We start from the raw sequence: 23,813 nt of genomic DNA, 5'->3' as shown, positions 1-23,813 counted from the left end.
CAAGTCGACAAGCCGCTAATCTACACATTCATGCAAATCTACACAAGAGTAAGGATTTGAAAGAGATGGAGGTGGTTGTAGTGGGAAAAATGAATTCATAAGCGAAAGCCCATCCACCGATACCGCCTGATCTACTGAAGAAAAATACCAATCCGTAAAAAATTCAAATCAGGCACCACATATCTACATCTATTCCTCTATTTCAACAACTCAATTCACTTAGAGAGGAGAGAACTACCAGACCCAGTTGTTTTAACAACAAATCCAATGAATAGATCTGTAACTTTGTTCAATGCATCTGTTGAAGTCAGATGCCGCATATTATAGATCAGGTTTCTTAGTTTCAAAGGCTCAAAAACTAGACCAGTGCTGAATGTACAATTGCAGTAATAAACTATTCTAAAAGCATGCAACTTGGCCCTTGAGCTGGGTATGATTTCGACATCCTTTTTTACTGGAAACTTGAACAAAAGACGTAGAAGTTTTGACACGTCGTTTTGAAACATGGTTTTTGATCAAACCAAAACAAATCTAGAAAAACGAAGACATGGGTTTTTTCCGGAACAGAATGAGTTACATAACTCAGAAATTGTTTCCTTGGATTCCTAATGGTTTGAGAGGAAATCGTGGTTCTTCGGGACCTTGTTTTGGTGACTGCGTGAAGGAAAAAAATGGTTTTTAAAATTAATGCACAGACAATTACGTGTTTTGTTTGCAAATCACAACGGATTAAGCTTGTAAATACAACTGCGTGTGAACAAGGGAATTGTCCCAAACTGTTGTGCGTATCTCTATGTTCAAAACCCTCATTCTTGATCTCGATCTAGAGCTGGAGAAACTACCTTTACCTTTGCATCTGGATATGTCGCTGGTGCTACCTTAGCTACTGCTGTTGGTAGTTAGACTGTATATGGATTCAAACGAAGGGATGTTTCCCCTGCTACCAATGTTTTGGCTAGGTAGATCTATACTTCCGGATCCAAGGGAAAAAGTGAATAAGTATGAAACAACTAGCTCTGCTACTTATGCTGGTGCTTGTTGGTACCTACTTGGGTGGACCATGAATGACACTGTGCATTCGATCTGCGTAAGTAACAATGGTATTTTCAACTATGGATTGCTTCTGGTCACTATGTTTATTGGAAACGTCAAGATTTTTCTGCATGCGACAATATCAAAGAAGCAGTCCATGTAGCTGACCCTGAAAGTTAGCGGATATGGATGTGTTACCATTGTTTTGTCGTAGTGTTGTCTCGATGCATGGAAATTACTTATAATGTGTTACCTTAACCACCTCATACTTATTGCCATTCTCTCACCACGGAATTGCGTATTCAATTGCGTATTCGGCGCACCTCATACTTATTGTTCAATTGCATATTCGACGCACCTGGAATTGACATGCAACCGGCCGGATATATCCTTTACCACCCATGATCTACACGCCTTCAAGCGCAGGAGGCACGCAACACCAGTATTCCATATTTGCTGATTTGAAGATTATCAATGATTAAATGCATATTTTGTGAGAAAATCGTGCCATATTTATAGGGGTATCTCCAGAAAGGAATCTGAGGTAAGTGATTTGCTGCGTTGTTAACATTCTACCGAGAATTACGAGCGTGAAGAGTTTTTCCCATAAATGCGAGCCCAGAATTGCAAGGATCGTTTTGCAGGACATTCACCATTTGAGGAGCTCGGTCAACATTTCAGTTTGACTATGCTCAAATGATATTGGTATTATCACGTTTCTTCTGCACTATTATTTTTGTCCACCTGTTTCGATGGCTATCCCCGTGGCCTCCATGTTTCTTCATCATTCTTCAATGCTGCACAAACCACGCTTTTTCACATGCTTCAACATTTCAACATTTGACACATTTTGATTATTTCACACGTTTTGACTTTTCATTTTTAAACATGGAAAAATTTATTTTTTTATATTGCATCGTGTATGTATTGTTTTGATGTTACGTTGTTTTTTTTATATATGTATTCATATTTTGATGTCAATTTGTTTTAATATCGTTTCTTTTAATGTTTTTATAATATATGTTTTTTTTTTTTTGTTATGTTTTATAATTGAGTGTTTGATTTTTAATATTATTTGTTTTATTTGTTTATAAATTCTATTTTTTGTCGTCTATATGTTTTGTTTTGTTTTTAATGTATATATTTTTGTTATATGTTATAATTATTATTATTATAATTTTTTTTTTGTTATGTCTTTTTTTAAGTATATATTTTAATGTTATGTTTTTATATATGTTTTAATTTTGATGTTATGTTTATGATATGTTTTATGATTAATGTGTTTAATGTTTTGTTTATTTCACTTTTTAATTTTGTAAATATTTTATTAGTTTTATTGTTTTTCAGAAAATTGACATGGAAAATTATCGAAAAAAATTGATGTGAAATTTATTGCGTGATTGAAGCAAACTGAAAAAATATTTATGAAATTTTATGGTTCAAACAAAAAAATGGAGGAAATTGTTTATCTGTGCATATCGTCATTTCTGTCATCCATGTGAAAAAATTACAAGCTTGAGAGGTCAAAATTTGTTTACTTTTCTGGGTTTACACTTGGAAGCAAATTAGGAGGATTCATCTACAATGCCAAGCTTTTACATGCACATTCCATGAGTCATCGGACACAAACAGGGAGTTGATTTATTTATTATGGTTATTTTTTTATTAAACATAGATTGTTATTAGCATCATGAATTGGACTAAAATTATGCTTTTGATATTCCATAATCTATTTCATTTTGGCATACAATTTTTGTGTAAGAATCAGGAAGGGAATGGCCATCTCTTCTTGAACAAACTTATGTTCTTTATGCCAAGATTTTTTAGCAGGTTTCGGATGATCAACTGATCAATAAGGAGATTAAATTGTGACGACAATTGGTCTTCAAAAGACTATTTTCATGAGAAATTCTAAAGAACAAGACCATGATAAGAAGAACGACATTTCCAGAAAATTACAAGTTCTTGTAACTTCCTGTAAGGGTTTAATGGTTTGATATGTTGCATGATAGATTAGCAAATTCAAATACTAGAGGGTTGTTCCTAAATGTCCAAGGATGGTGAAATACCTATGCACACTTGAATTCGACATCTACAAGTGGCTTTTCAATGCTGGTCAAACTCATCTCTTTTAGCAGAAAGTCTAGAATTAAGAAGCAGATTTGCTAGTTTTGAGATTTTGCATGCAATAATTCAATTTTTCCCAGCAAGAGTCATTATCCAATCCTCACAATACACATACATTTCATTACATTTTCATCAATCTTAACCCACCAATAAAAGCAACGAATCTCATTTACAAGCTTTTTGTTCCACGTTACATAATCATTGTCAGTTTCTGTTTCACTACCCTTGCAAATAAAACCTTGCTTCCATACACCATTGAGTCCATAGTCCTTGAGTCTAAATATTATTCTAAAAACACCTTGAAGCTTGCATGCCTTAAGGGAAAGCTATCATGCTGATAAACAAGGGAATACATCAATGTCCCTCGTTCGTCGGATCTTCTAAGTATTCGACAACAACAAATTCATTCATACTTAGAAAGATGTGTTAGGGGCACCTTGACTCTCATCCACATCAAAGATGGGAGCTCTCGTGTTGACTAGTGGCATCCAATAATGGCCACTAAGTTAACAATTTCTTGTTATGTTCGACACTGAAACATTTATTCACATGACAAGAATTGTGCCAAAGAGCGTTGAAGACTTGAAGACCAATCATTTTGTAGCAGAGGAAGCAGATTTACTTTCATTACTTTTCAGTTTTTGATGTAAATGACTTGAGGACAAGTCAATAAATAAGGCTGGGGAGAAGTGTAAATTCTAAATTTTGTATACCTTCCAAGCCTTATACATTTTCAGCCGCATTCAACAGTAGATTCTGAACATTCAACAAAAGATCTAGTAGCAGATTTAGCAACAGATGCAGCAACAATAAAAGATTCACTTTTTCGACTTCATCCACCTTTTTCACAGCCAAGTGAAGAAGATTATGATCAGGATTTTTCATCCACGCATGCACAACTCTTATCCATTTTTGAAAGGGTAAGTTGAGGTATGAGATTTTCTAACTTTTAACCATTTAATTCCTTGAAAGCTAGAATGATATTTTTTGGAAAAAACTTCCTTTCCTCATTTCAAAAAATTTCCAAAGCCATCAATTTTTTTTTTTTTTTTTGGGGGGGGGGGGGGAATACATTTACATTCATATTTTGTTACCTTCATATTTTCCATATTCATATATCACATTCTAAAACCCACATACTTTCAAAATATATTCACTATTACATCATCACGAGCATAAAAATGGCTTTGTAAGAAGTATTTAAAAGTTAATTGGATGCCAATGCAATCATGGTTGTTACAAAAGAACCAACCATGATGCATTCCAACAAAATAACTTGCAATAAAAATCAAATTATCATTATGCAAAGTTCATACATTAAAATTGAATGCAATAAACAAAATATGGTTGAAACACAAGAACCAACCAAGTTGCAATTCATCAAAAACACTTTACAAAAGTTAAGTAAATGATATCATGCAAAGTTGAAGTCAAAGCTCAAGTATCAAAAAGTAATGTAATAGATTGCATGAGGACATGCAATACCTTCAGTTTGGGGGTATGTTGGGCCTAAGAATTATCCATAAAATACATCCACTTTCTCTCCATTCACACATTTTCTTAGCTCTATTCCACCACCATGTCATCACATTAGCTTCACTTTCATCATTAAATGGGATATCATTGTGTTTTCCAAACATTATTAATTCTTAGTATTTTTAAGAGAGTTTGTGGTTAAACTTTAGAAAATAATATCCATGTACTTATACCTAACAAATAGAATGAGTTTGTTGACATGTGTAGGTACAAAGGAAGCTTCTAAGGCACCCTTATGTGGCACTCTATGTTCAAATTCGAATTTGAGGAGATCATGGACCTCATGGATAAGATCATGGACCTCATGAAGAAGATCATGGAGGATAGGGTTATGTGTCACCATTGGTTGTGAGATATGTGGATTTGAAGATGGAATAGTGGATCATCGTTATGAGTTTGTTATCTCATCTTGTTGTATAAATAGGAGTGTTATCTCCTTCATTTGTAATCTTAATCTTTAGATTCTTAGAACCTAGTCCTTCATTTGTAATCTTAGTATCTTATAGGTTGGTAATGAGAAGTTAGATTTGGAGAATCATTGTAATGGTTGTAATTGATGATGAATAAAACGGATCTTATTTGATCCTCTACATTTGACTTCTCTTTTGGTGTGCTTGTGAATCCTTGGAAGGATCCCCATTGCTTAGCAAGTACACTTTTATTTTATGTTTGTTTGTGAATTTCATTAGATTAAATTATTAGGTTCATATGTTTGAAATATTAACGAATGACCTTTCATAAGAAAGTATTAATGTTTCTTTCAATGAATCTGATTTGTTATTTAATGTTTGGTTTCATTAGTTTAAGTTTCTGATTTATATGCTTGAGATATAAATGAATAGTCTCTTGTAAGAGAGCTTTAATATTTAATGCAATCAATCCGAATTAGGTTTAAGTGTTTTAATTTCATTAGTTTAAATAGTTTGTTGATTAAGATGATTAGAAATATTAATGAACAGTCTCCTGTAAGGGTGCTTTAATATTTCTTACACTTGTCACAATGTCTTTAGATTTCATTTTGTTAAATGACTAAATAGGTGTTGGAGATTCCAATGAAAGACCTCTTGTAAGGGAGCTTTCGCATTTCTTCACCTAGTTTAGTTTAGTTTATCTCTAAGTCCATATATACTGGATGATCCTCGAAGGTTACTTACCCGGATTGATAGTAAATGAAACTCTAATTTGCATCCTCATTTTAGACCAAACAACTCCTATGCTAAAAAATAAGTGAGAGAATCGTTCCCAGATCACTATAGTTTTGCTAACTTAGAAGCTCAAGAAGGTTGGAAGTACGACAAATAATTTGAAAATTAGATCAAATGTGAGTGTAAGATAGCTAATCTAAGAGAAAGTGTTTTTCATATTCAATCCTCTTAGTATGACATAAAGGATAGACTCTTTCATCCCATGGGATTCTTTGAATTGACTAGCACACAATTTCACTATTAAATTCATGAGAATTGGTTCTTATTTTAACAATGTTCATTTTCTTCTTTACAATAGTCAAGGAAAAAAGATAATTTTGGTTTTTGAGATTGGGGTTGATCACTTCCTTGTAATATATTAGTTTCCTTTTTCCCTCTAACTCCTTATCACCCCACAAATTCTCCTTCAAGTTGGAAGCAATAATATTTTTAATATTATCCCTATTTTAAAAGATTATCTCCTCATTTGTCCTTGTAACATAACTCCCCTACCACCCATAGTCCCCACCATGGTAGAAAGAGATAGTTACTAAGTTGAATTGACCTCGAAGGTTCCAATTATGGAGATGGGATCTAAATTTTTTGATCCTTTCCATCTTTCTCAAAACTTAAAATGGATAAAATCATTGTGTTCATCTCGTCGAGACCTTCCAACGATATAAAATTTTCTTCAATTTGACTCCCAAATCAAATTATATATCCATTTAAATATTTGACCTATTAACTTCTACCAAGTTATACTAAGCTACCATGTGGAACCCATGTAACACCCACATGGCTATTTAGATTAATTCCAAGTCATCATCCCAAGGTTTTCATGGCATTTCTGCCAACTGTTATGTAGCTACCCCTCCCAACATTTGCCCACTTTTACAAGCTCCTAGGGTAAATGTGAGGTTGAGTGCTACTATGACATGACCTGACCTCCAAGTTCTATTTATGTAAGTGGGGCCTATAATCTAACCAAAAAATGACTTCGCTCATAGACCATATACCACTTAGGAGGTTGCAAATAACCCCAGGTGATCATTCCTTGAGTTGAAACCCTTTTTCACTTACCTAACACCCCAAACACATGAAAAACAAGGCAATAGTGCAGTTATGAGGCCCCAACTGCATGCACAAGTATGCTTCCATGTGGTTATGACCTAAATCCTCCAGTTCAGTGTTAGTGGTCTTGAGATCTGAGCCACTTTTTCCAGGCTAGCCTCCATACCATTGCCCAGAACTACCTGTAACTTTATAGATTCATAATTAACATGACGACAATGCAAAACATTCAAACTTGAAGCCAGACCTTGACCTAGATTTCCTAGTACACATTAGACATGTCATCAAACATATGGTAAACATGTAAGCTACAGGTCATGAATGCATGTCTTATCATAAATCTTTGAACTTCATCTGAGAATCACCAAGAAGGTCTAATTCCCTCTCAAGTAGTTACAACAACACTTATTATCCCATGTATTTATCAACCATTCATATACTTATCAAATCATGAATAAGAGCCATAGCTAGAGCACACCATTGACCCATGCTTATAACCAACATATAACCAAAATATTAACCATGAAAAATTAGCCATCAAATCAACATAATAATAAGTACAAGTGCTCATAGATAACAATAGGAAAATAACTCTTATTAACATATGTAAAATCCAACCAAGTCAGGGACTTCCATGTACCATACGACGATATATTGGGCTAAAATAAATATTTCTTTTAGATAATCACCCCTGTGCCATATTCCAAGCATGAATGTGGGATCTCATGGGATAAAACAAGACATAATCAGCTAGGGACTCCAGAGGTTAAAACACCTCCACCCTCAAGCTACCATGATCTCACCTAAACCGGTCCCAAGATCACAAAAAAAAACTGAGATTGGATGCCTCATAATTTTTTCACCATTCCTTGAGGATTTTTCTTGTCTCCACCCACTTTTCGAGGGATTCATGCAGAAAACCATCTCCAACCCCAACCCTTGGGAATTTTCCTAAGACCACCTCACATGGTTCCAAAACCTTTTGAAAATCCAAATCTCAACCAAGAATGAATTCCATCACACCATGGCTATCCAGGAAATGGCAAGGCAAGGTTGAAACCGCTGTCAAATCAAGAAAAACCCATGCTAATAATAGCAAACGAACCAAACATACAAATGCATGTACCATGCATTCACACCTCAACTAGGAAATCATACATGCAACTTGTTACCTACAAAATCCTCCTGCTAAAGCCGTGGATCCAACATTCTCCTTGCTTTTCTTTGTGTTCCTTTATCCAAATCCAAATGAATGCCAGAATGATCCAAGAATACTCTAAGTGTGTAAGAGTGTATGAGAGAGAGAATGAAATGAAAGAGCCAAACTGAACTAATAAAATCTCAACTAACAAAATTTGTGAACTGATCCTTTGATGGCTTTTTATTATTGATGTCTCCTTGTTATTAATTTTCCTTTTTCCTTAACACACAAGTTTGTGTCTCTTCACCTCCCTTTTCTTCTATTTTCCTTTATTTTCATAGTTAAATTCCAATTAATTCTTTTTTTCCTTTACCAATTTCCATAGCCATAAATAAACCAAAAGTGATGCCCACTATAGTTCTTGCCCAACATTTAGCTCGGAATGTGTGTCATGTGATGTTGGTCTTATTTTTCCTTTATTATACATTATTACATGAACTTTAATCCAAGGTTGTTACAAGCTGTTGAATTGATCATGATGATCAAAAACTCATGGAATCCCCATTCCATAGGGGTTAATATATATAACATATAATATATGTGAGGCATGAGAGCCCCTCTGCAACACCTCACCCCGGAAATAAAATCTAATGGATTCTCTTCGTATCCCCCTGTCCAAACTGTTGGGGAAGAACCTTTGGGGTTACGTGGAGCCCCACTCTACCACACCACCACATTAAACTGTTGGAGAGATTTTCGAGCCAATAACGTGGGGCCTAGCCTCCTTCATGAACCCCTCCTCCTGTGCATTATGTTTCCTGGTCTCACGATTGTGCATGTGGGCTCCACCAATGCCACATCAAACTAGGGATACAATCCCAGTGGGATTACAGCAAGGGCCGTAGGAAATCACCGAGGTGACATCACCGTTTCTATTTTTTGGGGTGACCTCATGGTTCCCAAACGTTGGGGTGACATGGAGGTTTTGGGGTCTTCATTTCATCATAGGGTTCATGAACAAAGGGCCCACAATCGCATCATCCCGAGTATTTAATCATAGAAATTCCTCCTCAAGTTCCCTTTTAAACCTCCAAGGTCATCTAATAAGGCAAACTCAACAAAGCGATCAACAACTCTGAAACCACATCGCTATCAACTTTGTTCATGGTGCTCAACCACATAGGTGTACATGGTTAAGAGTTATTCCTCTAGTCTTAGAGTTTTTCAACTTGTCTGTGTTCAACTAAAAATCAAAGCCTTTATATGAATAAATATAGAGCGTTTTGTTGGGGCCTCTAAATCCATAACATATGTGAATATGTTTACGACTCTATTGAATTATCCCTTCTAAGTTATAGATAGACTCGGCCTAGTCTTTAATCATTATGTAAAATAGTTTACACCTTAACTTATATGCACATATATGTGTGTGTGTGTGTGTGTGCCCTGCATTATCCCTCCTGAGATTTTACTATGCTTTGGCCCTTCTTGGCGTGCAACCTGTAAAAATTATATTTGCAAGTTCACATGAAAGAAAAAGAAAAGTGTTATCTTCCCTGAGATTGTAATTTTATAGAATAAGGCCTGATAGCCAATTTTTTAAATATAGGAATTCCATTATTTTTAACAAGGATTGTATTTCTTTCCATACACAGGTGTTTAGACTAATCTATAGGCTTAGAATAAACACATGAATAAACTCATTCCTTAAAAAAAAATGGGAAATGAACCTCTCATTTCCACACAGGAAAAAGGGCATCCCCTGTTATTAATTTAGGCACATTAATAGCACTACAAACACAAACATGATATCCACATGTAATACAATGAAAAATTTAAGGCATTTAGCTACAAATGCATGATATAAATTCATAAAAATAACCATAAGCATTCAATAATTTCATTCAATAAGTTCATGCACCATCATTACACAACAATGCAACATCATTCAAAGCTACATATCAATTTCCACAAAGAAATTATTTGATTCCACAACTCTCGATTCAATGCACCTTATTTATAGTATAGAAAAAGGGTAAACTGAAGGTGGGACTTTTATTTTCCACCCAACCATAGACCAACTATAGATAGAATCACTAACAATAGTCACCCCCGATCCAAATCCATGATATAAGGGGAATTTTTTTTCAATAGATTTAGAAGGAAGCCATATTCATTCCATAGGGGATAGGAAATACATATGACATTGGGTGTTTTATCAACTATTCAAGAACAATATAATTCACAACAATGGGTTGTTCACAGTTGTGTCAAGTACTCTAAGAGTGGTTTATCAACCCACAACAAGCACCCTAGGTGGTTTTTCAACTCTCTCTCACCAAGAGCCCATCTACATGTGGTTTATCATCCCTAGCTAGCACTCTAAGTGGTTTCTCTACCAATCCTTGGAAAGCACTCATTCCCATGTCCTCTTAATCCTCTTGCACTCCTTATCATAATTTCCCCTTTCAAGGAATCTCATTTCCTCAACTTGTAGATCTTTCTAGCTTTCCTCTTGAGCTTCACCAAGAAGAGGTCCAACCCCCACATTGCTGTGAATTTTCCTTTTTATTATTTCCCTAGTGTGTCTCTTCAGATTTCTCTTGGACTCTTCCTCTTATTTTTCTTATTATTTGCACCATAAAATTAATTAAAGGTGTCATCTAACCCCACTTGGGTTCATATTTCATCTTTCCTCTTAGACCATGAACCTGTAGTCCCAATCTTTAGGCCAATACATAAAAATATACTCACTTATAATTCAAAGTATTTTCACATTACTAAAAATTAGGGGAAAATGTATTAGGGGTGTTGTTTGGTCAATTTAGTGTCCTAAATTGCTCTACATAAATTATCAATCCGGGTATCGTAAACTGATGAAGTGTAGTGCACTGTTTGTGCTAGCTAACCCTTCATACTTCATTGTTTTTATGTTTTATATTTTTTTGGGGGGTTTTTGGTCTTTTAATTCCTAATGATTTACAATGTAAATTATCAGAACTAAATCTAACTTTCGTAAAGACTGCTCAAAATCTAAAAATGAAAACAGAGCTTAAGAAATAAATGAAAACAAAGCTAAGAAAGATTTGGAAGCAAAGCTAAGAAAGAAATGAAAACAAAGTTTCTATTCCTAGTTTACCATTATTTCCAAATCATGAATTAAAACTGAAAGTGAAATTTGCAACTGATGTCTAACTAATTATAGAAATAAAACTAAATGAAATACTTGGTTACTCTGCCTCTCAATTTTGGGAGAAAGTCTCATTGGAATGACATTTGAGTAATTCTGTACTTCATTAATCTAAGAGAAAGAAAATACAGAGATGTAGAAATAACTCATTGCATAGATGAAATGTTGAACCACTTAGTTAAGGATGGATTGTCAACTTGAAGGGTTTTCCATAAACATTCATTAACACCATGAGTCAGTAAACTAGAAATGAAATGGAAAAGACAGTAAATGACACTGATCAGTTTAATTGAGAATTTAAACTAGCAAAACAGTGAATGAAGTAAACTATCCAACAATGTATCCTTAGCATTCTTCAATCCTATTCTCATCCTAAAACAAGGTTAGTTTTTAATTGAAGAAACAAGATTACACCATTGAGTTCTATCTTCTAAACTACTGATAAAAACTAAAAAGAGATCAAGCAAATGGAAACTGCTCTAAATTATAAACACTTTTAATAAGAAAATGATGGAAATTGCATTATAAACATTGTTAGTAAGAAAATGATTATAAACACTGTGAAAGAAAATGATGAATTTACAATTAACGAGAAGAAGAAAAATAAAATGAAATGAAACCTTCTTCAGTGCAGGGGTCCTCTGCAAATGATTAGGCTATGCTTTCTCAATCAACTCCAAGAAAACTCCTTTATATTTTCATAGAAACATGCGGTCTTTTCATACTAAAACAGGGACACAAAATGCCAAGAAATTCCAGAGTCTAGAACTTCGATTTTACAATAAAACTATTACTATCACTACTAAATTCTTTTGTCCTTTACACAGGTATTTATAAGAAAAATGATATAACTATTTTTGGAGGAAAACATGCTACAACGAAAGACATAGAAGACATATATGTGGAATTTCTTCCTCGGCTGCTAGAGACATAAATCCAAGACATGGTGGCTGTTGGATTCATTTTTACATGTGGCTGTTGGAGTCTGTAGGTACATGTAGTTGCTCCGGATAATGCTTCCCATCATTGTGAAACATATTAATTAACCACAAAACAGAGTCCTGTTACCTTCGGTCTCTTTGTGTTTGACTTATCCATTGACCATAGTCTTATGCCATCTTCTTTGTCGACCTGGGCTGAATGAATAGGACAAGGTCCATGTCATGATGATTTCCAAGCTTCCCATGTGGCTAGTTTCTCCTTCTGACACCTAGAACCTATTAGAGCATGAAGGTAGCTGCGGAATAGCTGGTTAGCTGCAGAATAGGCCGCATTCCGTAGCTAATATACAAAAATTTATTTAAACAGAAAAACATAAAAGCCCCACTCTCTCCAAGATCTGAAATGGATTGTTATATCTAGGTTCCACCTTCGCACATGGGACCATTTTTAATGAGATTTTCTTTGGCTTCTGTTGTATTGTTCAATAACCCCCATTTTAATATATTATAAATTTCCTATGAAATTTATTATATTAAAATAGGGACCCTTTAATTTTAGAAAAGCCTTTGATTTTATTTCTTTAAAAAAAAACCAAAAAATTAAAAAATAGAAAACCAACATAAAAATTGTTAATAAAATCCCATAACCAAAGTTTAATACTTAGGATTTTTAATTAAAACCCAAGTATTAAACCTTGATTATCCAAAAACAAAATTTTAAAATAGCCCCCGAGACCAAAACTATACTTAGGCTTCAAAAAACCTTAAGTATTAAATAATAATGGGTTATTTAAATAATTAGAGTTTATTTTTTTAATTCATGAAGGTCAAAATATTTATAAACTCTGACTCACTGCTTCCCCGCTTCGAAAAAGTTCCATAAGGCAAAAAACTCTTCGCCAACTCCATTGCAATTGCGATATCACCCCGGACCCGACGGAAAATTACTTGTAATTCATAAAATCCCGCGTTCGTGACTATCACAAATCCCAAAAGGTCCTACCTCGTGCCTCATACCGATTGTGATATCTGATAAAGTCGGACCCAATGGGGTCATACACTCCATTTAACAAACCCCCGCGTCTGCGTAATCTTAAAGGTATAAAGGTTCTACCCCACTACACACCACTGATTGTGATTGCGATATAAGGATCGGACCCGACACATAAATTAAAATTTATCTATAACATTTCGTGTTCGGGTCCTTCGCAACTTACATAGTCCTTCTCGTTCCTTTTCCTCCATTCCAAATGGTGATTGTGATAATACGAAAAGCACAACTTGTCTTGTAAAAATAAACGACTCAGATCTAATCTGCCTGGATCAACGACAGAGAAGATTTCAGAACCCACTGCACTCAATTTTAAGTTTCTCAAGGGGGGGGTCTGAAAAGTGGATTTTTTGTCCAGCACTATATCTACGTGTCACTCCTTTGTTCTTTCATACTACCCTCTTCACAAACTACTTACCACTTCAAACACCCTCCAAAAAAATGCTAAGCTTCCCCTTTTCATCAATGTCTGTTTTGCGATTTGCGATAAGATCGTAAAGTCCACCTCTCTTATCACAGACCTCACTCCGCATTCTTCTCCATGATGTCTGTGTTCGAGATTTATTACTCTCTACATTTTTATCCTGATTTCCTGCAAAACATGATTTGTTTCAAATAAAACTCACTTATGAGTCTCATTTATTTTTAGATTATCGACTCTTGTTTTCCGTGTTCATGTTCATGACAAAAGAGGACAATTGTGTTGATAAGTGGTAGTTCAGTTCAAAGATACAGACAAACATCCAGATAATCCGATGGAACAAACAAAGTCAATGAAGACAACAAATCACATTCAGAAATTCCTACCAAAAAATTGTTTTCCTTTAAGCGTTATTGAAGGGATTTGTTTAAATTCCCTCAACGCTCTGCATAATAGATTCAGTTGTTTTTCTGCTATTTAAGCTTGCTTGTTGTATGAAATTAAGGTTCGTAATTTTATGAAGAAATGTTTCTGAAAGCTCGCACTATTGTACTTTCATACTTTTCTCAATAGAATGACTGGAACATTGTTTTAGGAATTTCCATAAAGAATTTTGAGAAGTTGCATTTTTGTAATCCTAAAATCATCTTTGTGAGAAGGACTAAAATGTTTCTATTTCTTTTATGAGTTGAGAAATATGCATCTGGTATTTCTATCTTTGTACCTATTCTTTGTTCATAAATAAATAGTGAATTTATCTTTTTAGGTTGCTTATTACATGGTATTTAAAGAACAATGTTACATGTACTCATTTCTGATCATGTTGCCATTGATATTTTTAAATACATGTTAAGCAATTTGCTTTGATATTCTAAATGTGATATGAGTTATACACATTATTTTGATTAACTATTTAATCAAAATAATCATCTTGAAATATTTTCATTTCCATTGGTGTTTGAGAAATCTATATTGTCATTTACTAAGGAAAATCATAATAGATCGCATCTAGATAAATGTTAAACAACCCTGGGTTATAGAGTAGATTAATGCATATGTTTTCCATTTGATTCATTGTTGCAAATCCATATATTTCACTCCACTATAAGCATTACACATTCATTCAATCACCTTTCATTGGGAAATTGGTCCCATTATATCTAGTCGGAGCCACTACCTAAACAGAAAAGGAGCTATCTTAAGGTCCGGACCGGGTGGTTTTCCCCTGTGATGATGCAGCAATTTTCGAGGCCTCAACATACGGAGATAAACGTGCTCCCCCACTTGAAAATTATGTGTAGTCTTTTTTTGTCTACATAAATTTTCTTCCTATCCTGGGTTACCTTTAAATTTTCCCTAATATTGATCATCTCTTGTTCCATTTCTTTTGGAAAATTTAGCCCAACAATTACTCTATTCACTAGATCATCCCAACTGATAGGGGTTTACATTTTCTGCCATAAAGTGCCTCAAAGGGACTCATTCCAAATGAATCTTGATAGCCATTATTGTATGCAAATTCTACCAATGGGAGGTAGTCTTCCCACTTTCTTGGTTGATGCATCACATAGATCCCTAGCATGTCTTCCAATATTCTATTTACTCCCTCTATTTGACCATTAGTCTTAGGATGATAAAATGTGCTAAAGGGTAGTTAGGTTCCAAAACCAACAAATAATGACTTCCAAAATTTAGAAGTAAATATTTTTGGGTACTCCATGCAACTTTATTATCTCTTTCATGAAGATATGGGCTATATCTATTTCTTTATGAATAGGCTTGACAAATATTAAGTGAGCTACCTTGCTTAACATATCCACTACCACCATTATAGAATCATGTTATCTAGATGTCCTGGAAAATATTGTAATGAAGTCCATGGATATGACCTCCCATTTCCATTCTGGAATTGGAATTGGTTGTAGTAGTCTAACTAGGTGTGTGCAGTCTACCTTCACTTGTTGACATTCCAAACATTTTGTAAGGTATTCTATAATATCTTTCTTCATTCCTGGCCAAAAATATGTCCTCTTCATGGTTTTCATCATCTTTTGATATCCAGGGTGACTTGAGTAAGGTCTTTTATGGAATTCATCCATGATAATCTTCCTTAAATCCATGGCATTGGGCACACATTTCTTGTTCTCAAATATTATTATTCAATCATCATTGAGATGGTATCTTATGCTTATTGATCCATCTGACTGTTCTTGACAACAATTCTTCACATATTTGTAATTTTCATCATTTATCAACCCTCGTTTAATCATCTCCTTGATGTAAAATGAGCATGTGCTAAAGGCTACTAGATGAACCTCTTGCAAACTTATACTAAGTGAATTTGCTACCTTATTCTCCTTTCCTTTGATATGCTTAATTTCAAAATCAAATTCATTGATCAAAGCCAACCATCTGGCTTGTATGAAATTTAGTTTGGGTTGTCCAAACAAGTATTTCAATCCATCATGATCTATCATCAACACAAAAATATGCTTCCCAATAAGTAATGCCTCCACATTTTTAATGCATGTAAAATGGATGCCAACTCTAAGTTGTGAGTGACATAGTTCCCTTCATGTTCATGCAGCTTCTTGGATTCATGGTAGAGTACATGTCCTTCTTGAATCAAGACTCCACCAAGTCCCTCCTTATAGGAATTAGAGCAAACTACAAGATCCTTTTTTGGATCAACTATTCTCAAGATAGGTGCACAAGTGAGTAAATTTTTCAGTTTTAAAAACTAGCTACATATTCAGGTGTCCATTGAAACCTCACTCCTTTTCTTTGTAAGGAAATGACGAGATGCCCAATATTTGACAATTTTATAATTGATCTTCTATAGTAACCGACCAACCACATAAATGATCTGGCCTCTCACGTTTTGAGGCATGGGCCATTCCATTATTGCTTTGATTCTTTTTGGATCCACAACCACTCCTTATTTTCATATTACATGACCCAAATAGTGAACTTGACTTTGAAAGAGCTCACACTTGCTAAGTTTGGCATACAATTTATGCTCTCTAAGAATTTGTAGAATAGCTCCTAGGAGGTCCTCATTTTCCTTTTCATTATTTGAATACATTAGGATGTCATCCACAAACACTAGAACAAAGTTTTACAAGTATGGTCTAAGCACATTATTTTCCAGGCACATAACGGTTGCTAGAGATTTTTTAGTCCCAAATGGCACTATTGTAAACTCATAGTGACCATACATTGTCCTAAATGCAGTCTTGTGAATGTGTTCCTCTTTGATTCTGACTTGGTGGTAACCAGTCCTTAAATCAATTTTGGAAAATATAACAACCCCGCTCAATTGATCAAATAAATCATCAATCCTGGGAAGTGGGTACTTAGTTTTCATAGTCGCCTTATTTATTTGCCTATAATCAATGCACATACATAACATTACATCTTTATTTTTAACAAAATGTGATGGTGCTCCTCACGGAAAAATGTTGGGTCATATATACCCTTTTTTCCATTAATTCCTTCAACTACAATTTTAATTCTACAAGCTCGGGAATGCTCATCCAATAAGGGGTATTTTCTACTGGTGTTGTTCTCCGAATCAATTCTATTTTGAACTTAATGTCTCTTCTCGGTGAAAGTCCTGACAATTCATTTGGGAACACATCATTATACTAATTTAATACTAGGTAATTCACAAAGGTGTCTACACTGGTTTCTTTCTCCTCTGTGATTTGGATGGCATAAAGGGAACACATTTTTTTGTTGTATCACTTTACTTTCATCACTGAGATCATTCTTAGTATTATCGACCTCTTAATACCCTACAATGTTATTGGGTTTCCTTCATCACTAAGGCACCTCAATACTTTTCCATAACAATCCACCTTCGCCCCATGGGCTGCCAGCCAATTCATACCTATCAGGACATTGCATGATCCCGATGGAAGCAATTTCAATTTGATTTTAGTAGTTATGCCCCTAATTTCTATAGGGAAATACCCAACCATATCTGTTATTCATTTCTTTATCTTAGTGGCTAGTTGAAAAAACATGATTCCTCATGGACTTTCTTTGGCAATTCAAAATTTTCCACAATATTAGGGCTAATATATCTGAAATTAGATCCTGGGTCAATTAAAATTGATACTAGTGAGATTTTGACCCTACCTTCCATTTGAATGATCACTGCTTTCTAGTCTTCCTACTTATTATCCAATGTAGCATATATCCTAGGGATGCTCTGGGCCACATCATTCACTGTCGTTTTCACTTGTATGTTATATAACGTATTCTCAATATTCTGCAATAGAGGAAAATTTCTTTGCAGATGGTTCTCTCCACAGTCTCTCTCCACATTCCCAGCATTGTATTCTCCTTTTCCCAAATCCTTCAACCTGTTCATTCACCAATTTTTGACGTGTATTTTTGTTAATTATGGAATTCTGCTAGTGTTCACTTTTAATGAGGTTAATAAGCTTTCCACCCTTTCCTCCTTTCTTATATCTTGAGGTTATTTTCCCTCCTCCTTTTCATTTATTCTTCCATTTAATCCCAACCTCAAACTATTCATATCAATGCCCGGTCTTCTGAATAATATCCTCCAGAGTCTAAGGTTCATCGAATTCTATTATGTCTTGGTATGCTTGTGGTAACCCGCTGACATACCTCTAGATCTTATTTTTCTCATCCTTGATGTAAGGTACATACCTTAATAGTTCCAAGAATTTGTTGTTATACTCCTCAGGTGTCATCTGCCCCATTTTGTGTTCATAAAATTCCTTGGCTCTGTTGTCATAATATTTATCAGATAGGTACTTTGCATGGAAGTACTTTTAAAACTTTCTCCATGTCAGCTCTTTCTCTCTGATTCCTTTTATTTTCTTGAAATATTCTCACCATATATCAACTTTTCCCTTCAAGTTGAATATAACAACCCTAGCCTTCATGTTCTCAGAATAATCATGCAATCTAAAGTACTTATTTATTCCCAAGAGCCAAGCCTCTACATATTTTGCTCTTTATTTCTCCATCAAAGGTAGGGGGTTTTTATTTCTTGAATTATTCTTTCATGGAAATCCTCCTACTCTTCCTTTGATTAGAATGTCTATTATTTGTGCAGTTTGATGATCTGTTAGGTTTGATTGATTCTCTTTTTGGTGTACTAGGTAGAACTATTCATCCTTCTACATGTCTATGCCTCTTTCTTGATTGGTTGCCTTCTACTTTATTTTTATCTAACTCATGATTTTGGATCTCTGGTGAACTGTCCTTAGGCATATGCGTATCCTGATGGCTAGTACCAATATCCTTCTATCTGTGTCTTTGTAAGGCTAACAGACTTTGCTATGATATGGCATTCACTTATGCTTGCTCTCTAACAATACTTTATTTATCTCCCTTACAACTTCTTATTTCAGCTCTTAGGCTTCTAATAATGTCCATCAATTCAATATTTTCCTCTTCTTTCATCTTCCCAACTAACTCTTCTTCGGGGCCTTGTTGGGTTCTGTTTATGTTGTACTATTCTAATCTTCTACTCATTCTTTCTCTTTCTTACTGTATGTTGGTTCCTGTCAATCTGCTTTTATAGACACATATATGTTCACCCACTAGAAAGCAAAATAAAAATAACACAGGTTGTCATCACCTTGGTTTGTATTGATTTGAAACACCAAATTTTAGTTAGCACATAAATAATATTCGATCAATAGTTCCATAAAACCATACATTTCAACAATTTGCACTTTCAACACCATCACACATCTGTAAGCAGAAAGGAAATCTAGTAGATCAATCATATCAAGCATTCATCTAGAGTATGCATGTGAGACTTTTCATGTCCAATGCTTCAACCTAGAGCTTTGATACCACTTTGTAACATACCCCCTACCACCCACAATCCCCATTATGGTAGAAAGGGATGGTTATTAAGCTGACTTAACCTACAAGGTTCTAGTTATGGAGATGTGGTCTAAATTTTTCAATCCTTTCCAAGTTCTTCAAAAATTAAAATGGATAACATCATTGTGCTCATCTTATCAAGACCTTTATGATGATATAAATGTTGGCATTATGAGACAAGTGTTGTCCTTGATGGCAAATCACACTGATAACAAATCATAGTGCAGAAGGATAGCAGCAAGGAATTGATGATCAGTCTACAAGTATGAAGAAAAATATATACACGCTGGTTCACTATATACCAAGTCGCGTATACAAGCAGGTTCACTATATACCAAGTCGCGTATACGCAGGTTCGCTATATACCAAGTCGCGTGTACACGCTGGTTGGCTTCAGTAAAAGCGCGTGTATGTGGAAAACTTATCTTTGGTCCACGGCGGTTATTCCTTGGAAGTTGTGCCTATGGTTTTGGACCTTGGTGTCTCGACGGACGTGTTGATCCCTAGTTTTGAAGTTGATGATATTGGATTTCTATGGTTTTTGCCCTTGGTATTGAACAAGGCCTAAGGCTATATAAGGAGAAGGAAATCATTAGCCAAGTGTATCTGAAATGTCTTGAATATCTGAAGAAGTATGAGATCTAGTATGCAGGTTATGGGTTGATGTTGCATTGCTTGATTTGAGCTAAGGAGGGATCTCACCGGCTGATTGAGAACAAGATCTAAGGAGAGATCGGGATCAAATGGTTTGAAATGAACTGTCTTTATGATGCTTATTCTAGATCTACATACTGATGCATGTATTGTTCTATAAGTGTTATGAGTATGACTGATGTCTGGTACAGCTGCAAGTTATGAGAAATTATTTTTAGATCTGTACGCAGGTTGTCTTTGGCAAAAGTGCGTATACACGCGGGTTTGATTCATTGAAGTAGCGTATACATTGTAAAACTTGATATTTGAAGTTGCAGATGGGTCTGATGGTTATTATAGAGTTCTGTGTCTGCTCTGTGTTCTGGTGACGGTGTTGTTAACAGGGTTTCAGTGATTCAGAGTTTGATGATTGTTTTGAGCTTCAATGATAGTTATGGGTCCAGTATGAAAATTGGATGAAAAGTGGCCTTTCAGATTATGTGTTGTGCTTCAGTGTATCCAGTCTGAAAATTGATGAAACGTGGTACCTGGAGGAGAGAATATTGCAGGCAAGCACCTACGTACTAGTATCTAAGCTAGTACAAAAGCTAAGGGAGATCTTTGGAGCATTGTAGCAGGTAGCAGCCTGTGTACTAGTAAATGGATCGGCTAGTACAAGAGAAAAGGGGGTTGTAGCTCCCGTACTAGTATAAGAATGCACCAGTACAAATATTGTAAAAGGATTTTCTTATTAAGAAGAAGATTGAGATGACTTGCAGCAGGTGGTTTTCACCCACATTGGGTTTCCACCTTATATCTTTGTGTTCATGTGTGTGGCTTTTGTGTGATGATCTGTTCTGTTATACTGCACCTGTTTACTGTTAATATGGTTAATAATGTTCTGATGCATTTACTGAAGATAAGCTAACTGAATCATAAGATTTCTGGATATACGCAAGTTGATTTAGACACAGCAGCGTGTACACGCGGGTTCACTTAACTGAAGTAGCGTATATGTTCTTGAGCATTGAAAAAGTTTTAATGATCTGATAATACTGATTCCCCCCCCCCCCCCCCCCCCCCTCTCAGTATTATTTCCAACAATTGGTATCGGAGCAGGTCCTTTGGTAGAAGCTTGATCGCTTGAAGGAGATCCGTGGAACAATGGGAAAGAAGCTTAAGAAGAAAGCTCATAAGAAGAAGAAGACATCTCAGAAGATCTATGACAGTGGGAAAGTCGATTGGGGATTAGGTATAAGAAGTTCTTCAGATTCAGAATCAGATTTAGAATCATTATCAGGTATGAATGTGTTATCCTCTGATGTTCTTGCTATATTTCCTTGTGAAAGTGATGGAAGTGATAGTGAAACTACTGAACATGCTTTTATGGGTGAGCAAGAAAAGTATCAAATAGAGGTAGTATTTAGAAGGCTTGCAGACAAAGTTAAAGATCAACAAGATCTATTGAACAAAAGGGAATGTGCTTTCAAAGAAGAAGTTATCAAACTAAAGGTCCAACTAGAAGAAGGAAACAAGGTAAGAAAGCTTCTCAAGGACAAGGAAGACCAATGTCAAAAATTGCAGCATGAAGTGACATCATTAAGAAAAGAAGTCAACGAAAGAAGCACAACCATCAAGAAACTCAAAGATAGATCCAGCTACTATGAAAATATTGAAGCTACAATCCTCGCACTAAAAGGAGATCTTGAAGAATCAAAGAAGTAGAATACAGATCTACTCCAAGCTATTGCAATACAAGAAAACGAAGCCACCAGCTTAAAATCTCAACTAGAATGTGCCTTCCGAGTTCGTCAAATGCAGTAGGATCTGAATGAAGAACAAGAAAAGGAGATTCTCAAACTAAGGGAACAAATGGAAGAAGGAAGGAAAGATGAAGAAGATTTGAAAAGGCAATCTCTTGAAAAGGAAGAACAGCTTCAGGTTGAGGTAAATATCTTGAAAGGTAAACTAGAAGAAAAGGATAAGCGTTTACGGTTTCAAGATAGTTCTAAAGTCTTGAATGATATTCTTAGTAGTCAAAGGTCTCCTGCTATCAAGATTGGTCTTGGTTTTCATGAATCTGTTGAAGGTGAATCTAGTTCACAAGGTGAGGCAAGGAACTCTAAAGAGAAATCTAAAATGATCAACAAGGAGATGAAAGGTCAACCCCATCAACAATCAAGGAAAGAGACTCCTCAAAGAAAATCTTTTATGAATAATGTTGAATGTGGACATGTTGCAGCTAGATGTAGAAGAAGAAGGGTTCAAGACCATCATGCAGAAAGATCATCACACTCAAGGTACTTTAATGGATATTGCTTTGCTTGCAATATGTTTGGTCACACTGCTGATTGCTACAGGAGGAATATGAAACATGTAAGATGTTATGCATGTAACAAGATTGGACATATAGCAAAGGAATGCAGGAACAAAGGATGGACATCACACCAAAAGGAGAAAACCTCATCACACTTGAAGATATGGAGGAAGAAGGAAGTACAGTCAGCACAATGTACTGAGACACAGCACAGCACAGACATATCAGACTTAGGGGGAGCTGAAAGTGTAAAACTTCAGCGTTCTGAATCTCATACGCAAGTTCCTTAAAGGGAAGTCACGTACATACGCGAGTTAGACACTGCAAAGTCATGTATATGTCAGTCTGAGGAAAAGCAGTGGGGACAGGATCAGAAAAAGGATCTGATATGATTCAGTCTATTATTTGCTCTATTGGTTACAGTTTGATAAGGATGTGTGGAAATGTTTTGTTACTTGTATGATGTATAGAAGTTTTTTTGATCCTAACTTGAGGATGATGATGTTTTGATGCTTATTGCTGATATATGCATGATCAGATCTAACAGATGGCACTGGTTGAGGGGGAGCATATGCCTTTAGTAATTCATTGTTGGCATTATGGTTAATAATCCTTGGTGATGATTCTTATATGGCTAAATGATATATCTTGCTATGATGTGGTTGTGAGTTGTCTATGATAAACTCTCATATGATTCTTGAAGTTACATAGAAGATGTTCAGATCAGATTTATGGTTGATTCTTTGATGATGCATATATGGTGCTTACATGGTGATCTTCATAAGGACAAGGAGGAGTACAAAGCTTGAATACACATCTTCCTCACTTGATGATGAGTCACTTATATACTGCTATTCTCATATGCATAAAGATCATACAGTTATGATGCAGGCACTCATGTGGATAAGGATTGTTGCTAATGATGATATCAAGAAGCTTTGTCAAAAGAGTTTGAGCTCAAGATACATAGTGCTGATACATGGATGACTCCTCAAAGTCACTTTGTTGGAGACATGATGATGAGTTCGTGTCTATATGATGATAGGTTTATACTTAAATATGTTTGGTTGATGTAGATGTAGATCTTGAAGTTGATGAAATGGCTATGGTGGCTTCACATGTAATGTGAATGATTTCATGATGATGTTTAAAAGGAGGAGTTGACATCTATGTTCAGACATACCTTGCTGCAGGACATTTACAGGTTGCTAATATGAAAATAGTTGTACGCGAGTTTCATAAGGCCTATCCGCGTATATACGCTTGTTTATGTGGATGCAGACGCGTATATG

The sequence above is a fragment of the Pinus tabuliformis genome, chromosome 3_1, assembly GCF_031772625.1.
Source record: "Pinus tabuliformis cultivar Carrire ecotype Pingquan chromosome 3_1, CPIR1, whole genome shotgun sequence".
Classification (NCBI taxonomy): domain Eukaryota; kingdom Viridiplantae; phylum Streptophyta; class Pinopsida; order Pinales; family Pinaceae; genus Pinus; species Pinus tabuliformis.
Note: the sequence above shows the minus strand (reverse complement) of the source record.